Source organism: Callorhinus ursinus, unplaced genomic scaffold (genome assembly GCF_003265705.2).
Source record: "Callorhinus ursinus isolate GAN/ISIS: 27379988/994484 unplaced genomic scaffold, GSC_fseal_2.0 scaffold9, whole genome shotgun sequence".
Taxonomy (NCBI): domain Eukaryota; kingdom Metazoa; phylum Chordata; class Mammalia; order Carnivora; family Otariidae; genus Callorhinus; species Callorhinus ursinus.
Genome location: NW_027397071.1, coordinates 12,802,602 through 12,808,347, shown reverse-complemented (window position 1 = coordinate 12,808,347; position 5,746 = coordinate 12,802,602). Strand labels below are relative to the sequence as shown.

General features: G+C 39.0%; 1 pseudogene; it reads right to left on the bottom strand.

Annotated features, from left to right (window-relative positions):
- Positions 1–4,104: 4,104 nt before the first annotated feature.
- Positions 4,105–4,718, bottom strand: LOC112824304 (alpha-ketoglutarate-dependent dioxygenase alkB homolog 4 pseudogene; annotated as a pseudogene).
- Positions 4,719–5,746: the final 1,028 nt, after the last annotated feature.

Here is a 5,746-nt window from a genome sequence, read left to right as displayed (position 1 = left end):
GGGAGCCTGATTTAGGGCTCAATCCAGGACCCTGGGATCATGACCTGAGCCAAAGGCAGAGGCTTAACTGAGTGACCTACCCAGGTGCCCTCCTCTGAATATTTTTGGGAGTGATAGTTTGAATGATTCAAGTGCATGCGGATACTGTCAGGGCAAATACAAATTAAAAATAAGATGCTTAATTCTCCCTGTTGAAAATAAGGGAAGAGACTTCCCTTCTTACCTTTCCTTAGAGCATTTACTTTGGAAACCCTATAATTTTAAGTGTTTTCTTTGTCTTTTGGAAATCTATATAAATCCCTTTAAAAGGTAAGCAAGACTTTTACCAGCATTGTGACCCAGGAATGTCTTTCTCAAATCCCTCAGAGCCATGTCTTTAAAGATGATCAAGGAAAGTAACTCCCCCACCTTTGCATTTCCGCGAGAGGATAGGAGGTTAAATTTATGGGTGCCTCACTGTAAAACTAGTTCCTATCATAAAGATATGAATTTATTTTTTCCTTTGGATAAATCCTATTAGCTAACACAGGTTGTCGTCCAATTACCTGGTGAATTTAGGATGAACTATGTGTGACAAGTGATGCTGGCAAGTCCTCTTACTTAAGGACTTGTTGTAATTTATCTTGAAAACATGTATGTGATGGGTTGCATATGCTTATCTATTTAAAGAGTGAGATTTATTTGTCTTTGCAATCTCTAGCAGATTGCCTGTGATGCAGATCTTATTCTAGTTTAATGTTTATTCAATGATACAACTGTTTCTTTCTCTTCTACTTTTGCACAGGTTATCAAGGATGGGAAAAGATTTAGGTTTTTATTTATTTATTTATTTTTACCAAAGAACACATTTCAATCAAATCATTCCTTTGATAACTATTTGTCCTTTATTTTATACTATCAACTGGTGTGAAATAATTATTTTTTGGTGGGGGGAGGCAAATATCAGTCTAACACCCATGGTCAAATAGTACACATACATTGAAAGTTATAGCACATTAGTTTTCCGAGTACATCACTTTGAAGTATACAAGCAATGTTGTATTCATAGCTGTTATTTTCATTATATTCTATGAGATTTCGAATTTTGTTTGATTTTATGAACTGTTGAATTATGAAACACTGAAGTATTCATATCAAGAACATCATTAACAAGATATTCAGTTAGAAAAAGGCAAGTTTGCCTTCAGGAAGAATTATGTTACTTTGAAAAAAAAATTATGGTTTTCAGGATTATGTTATGAATTATTTTTTCAAATAAACTTTTATTTTAGAATAGTTTGGATTTCTATTAGTTTGGAAAAATTTTGAAGATAATTCATTCACTTCATTGCAACCTTCCAATAACTTCTTACTGGAAATCTGGTTACTAAAGTGTATATATATATATATATTTTTTTTTTTTCATTCATTATCTACATCATTACATTATTAACCCTGATAGTTAAAATACTTGTTGAACTCAGGATAATCCTTAACTAGAAAAGCATTGAGGTGGATTTTTACCTGAAATATTTTTCTAGTAAATGATTTAAGATATATTTTAGGGTTTGACATGAAGGCTTTATGCTTAGTGAAATACAAGTAGAGTCTATGTTTCTTTCATTGTATTTCCTCTGAGAATACAACACTCTGACTGTTAGAAATGTTAGAGATAGCTCACCATCACATGCAAGGGGGACCAGAATACATGACTCCAGAATGTGCTACTTTGGCATGTGGATTATTTGACGAAACCCAACAAACTCAAGAAGAGCTTTTAATCTCCCCCTAAACTGCCTAAAAAAATCTAGATAGAGGGGTATACCAAAAGAGACCTAATACCAAAGATAACTTTTTATATCAGAAAGAATTATTTGTATGGCCTGGCAAACACTCATTTACCAAAAATCTGTTTTTCTCATTTTCCTGAGTTTTCCTCCCTTTTGAGACCCCAGGCCCCTATCCCCTTCTCTTTAGCTCAGAATGGTATATAAGCCACAATTACGTGACTGCCAGGCAGCCTCTCATGTCTTTGTGGGGCTTCTGTACATACAAAATTAAATTTATTTTTCCCCTATTAATCTGTCTTATGTCAATTTAGGTATTAGACCAGCCAAAGAACCTAGAAGGGAAGAAGGGAAAAGTTTTTCTCACCTATGCATATTTGATATGCTTACTTATATTTCACTTGCAGGTAGGTTAGAGCCATGTTACTGACTTTGGGCAAGAGACTGAGTGGAAGGATGGAAATATATAGTAATGTTGATTAATTTGTGTGCTTCATACGTGGCTCTATTAGGCAGTACAGAGTAGAAAGTAATTGCATATTTTCAAAAACTATAATCTGTTGATGCTATTATGTGGTTCTATTAGATAGACATAACAGATTTTGGAAAATAATTACATATTTTTCCAAACTGTAATTTACCATGTTATTAGACTAAACTTATGCTGTGGTTTTGTGGTAATAAATTAATAAAGAGATCCCAGTCACACAATAAAATGCAGGTTTCTTTCTTGCCAGTGTAAAATTAGATGTGGTTTTGCAGTTTTCCTACTTGAAGCTACCCTGTCTGAAAAAACATGGCCTTAAAGGAAAATAAGGGTAACTGGTGACTGCTTCAGTGTGGAAGATATGCATTCCTTCCACTCATGGATATATTTGATATTTAAGGGCCTTTCCGTAGAACACCAATACCAGCTATAAAAGCAAATTTATGTTAGGAAATCTTGAGAATAAATATTTAAACTGAAGAGAAAGTCAAGTGGGGTCATCTAGACCATTGACTTAAAAGTTAGACTGAATGCATTAAATATCATCAACTCTGCTTATTTGTCTGTGGTCTTTTGGACCATACTTTACCTCTCTTAGACTGAGTTTCTTCATCTACAATAATGTCTAATTAAAATTATTGTTCTAAGAAATAAGTGATTCATGGCCATGGCATTGTACATGGAAATACAACCATTTAATAATTATCAGTTATAAAATTGTAATTTCTATACTATTAAACAGTAAACATGTTAACTCATAAATGGTTCAAAATCAAGTAAACAATTTTTTTTAAAGACTTATTTATTTATTTAGAGACAGAACGAGTGTGAGCACACAGAGGGTGAGGGAGAAGGAGAAGCAGACTCCCCACTGAGCAGGAAGCCCCATGTGGGGCTCAATTCCAGGACCGTGGGATCATGACCTGAGCCGCCCAGATGCCCCTCAAGTAAACATTTTAAAATTAAGTGTATGAACTGTGAAGTGTGAAAAGTTGTAAAAGCTTTAAAAATGGATGGTATTACTTTATATGTCCACTCAGTCATTCAGCAGTTACTTACCAAGATCCTACTACTCTGGATGCTCTCATACCACGGGGATTTTGTGGGATAAAATAAACAAGGTCTCTGCTCTCAATAAGTTAAAAACACTACAGTGGGGGAGACAGCTACAATTATGGAAACAAGCACTGGAATGAGAAATATCCCATTAGTTTGTTAAGGACGTTGAAGTATTTTATGTAGGAGAATGAAATAAAGAGTGACTAATAAGTGGAGAAGTGTACTTAGATTGTGTAAACAAAGGACTTCTCTGCAGATTAGACCTTTTATTGGATATTGTGTTGTTGGTGGTGGTGTTTTAAGTGGTATCCATAATTTTAAACTCAAATTATCCCACTGCCCTCAAACTGTGACAAATTAAGTAATCCAAACAAGTGGTCATGCAGCAGGTCAAAGTGTACGGATCTGAGGCACATCCGCTCAAAACCAGCTCTTGGGCAGAGAGCACACCGCAGAGGCATCAGGGTGTGGAGACGCCTCCTCTTAAAACTTAAGTTAAAGAGCTGGGCAAAGAGATCTTGCTCTGAGCTCTTCTCCTTCAATAGGGGCGGGTGAATGGTCAACTCTGGATCCGGTGCCGGTGGACAGGCCCAGTGCCAGCTCCCGTGCCCAGAGGGGCGGCTCACACGGGTCTTCCTGGAGAGAAATTTGTCGCAGTTCCTGCCCGGGGTTCTTGCCACCTCCCACCAGGACAGCACTGGGCGGCAACCCCCTGAAGGTGGCGCGCATGCGCAGGCCTCCACCTGTCAGGTGGACGGCAAGCTCCCACTGGTGCGCGAGGGTCGCGGGCGCTCAGGAAGGGGACGGACTTTCCACCCAGGCCTCGGGGAAAGCAGACGCAGCTAGGTGGAGCAGTAGGCTTCGGGTGCCTCCCAGGCTTGGACGGCCTGGTCCACGCAGGAGGTTGAGATTCACCAGCAGCTCCCCGCATAGACAGCCGTCATCAGCCAGGTGGGGGGCAAGGGCCGAACCCCGCTCAGGGCAGTGGTCCTGGTTCCACTGCTGCACGGGGCCGGTAATCCTCCAGGAGCCCCACCGCCTCTCAGTTGAAGCCGAGGAGGCCTCTGAAGCCAGCAGTCTTTAGCTTCTATTTCCAAAAACTGACTTTGGGAGGGTAGTCCTGCTTCCTCCATGCAGACTGCGGGAGCTTCCAGGACTCAAGGTCCATCAGGTCCATCAGCTGCACCATCTAGCTTCATTCTCCCGGGTCACGAAGGCCTCCTTATCAGCATCACACCTGGGAATGGGAAGGCCCAGCCTTTAAAGTCAGGCTTTGGCTGCCAGGGCAGGTCACCTCGGCGCTGGCGCTCACAGATCAAGCGGGTCAAGCTCAAGTTCTTGCAGCAGCATTCCCAAAGGACCTCCGGAGCTGCCGCCGCAGCCAGGAGAACAATGTGAGGACGACATTACAGGAAGAGCAAATAGTAAGTACAGAAACCCCAAGGGGAGAACGAGATTGACGTGCACAGGTACAGAAAGAAAGCCAGTGTAGCCAGAGTTTAGGGATTAAAGGGCATGGTAAAAGAAATGTACGGAGAATCAGGCAGAGACCAGATTATGTAATATTTTACAGACCATAGTAAGGAATTTGGATTTTCTTTTAGTTGGTTTGGGAAGTTGTTGAAGAGCTTAAAGCAGGGGAGGCATATACTCTGAGTGGCTTGTTTCCTGTATGGAGAATGTGCTGTAGAAAATACTCATCAGTAAAATGGTATCAAGATAGTACCTACCTCAGAAAATTGTTTCAAGTATTTAATGAGTGGATGTATGTAAAACTCTTAGAATAGTACCTGATATATAATAAGCACTACAAAAGTGTGTTAAATAAAAAAATAAGGGTTTATTCAAAGTTATTTTCAGAATTATGAATGCAAAGGTGCTTGTGATTGTTGAAAAACAAAACTATTTCAAACAATATCAATAGGGTAGGTTATCTTTAGGGTAAGGAATAACTGAGCACATCCTATCTGATTATTGAACTCATTCTTTCTTCAGTCCCAGTTCTGTGATTATCTGTTGTAGAAAAATTTGTAAGCCCATACTTTGAATATAATAGGTACTATACCCAGATTTGAATTAAAATAACTGAGTGCAAATTCTGTTAGGGTGGGTATTCTCTATCTTTTTATTTTAAGTGTCTCACAGTACCTACTAAGTAAGGTTCTCTGTATGTAGATGGCCATCCAAATGGGCAGGCATTAGAAGGAGGGCATTGAAATTGAAAAGTATTAAAGAGTGTAAATATTTGAGGACTGTGAGCACAAAGTGGAAGATTAGGGGGGAAAATCACAAGAATAGAGGTAAGTCATTTTTGTAAAAGTTGGACATTTAGCAATTAGTTGTACAGATATTATATCTGAAGACACTCCTTTATATTGAAATAAAAAGAGTTTTCTGATCAGGTCAATTTTAAGCACTCTTATAAACCAATTAA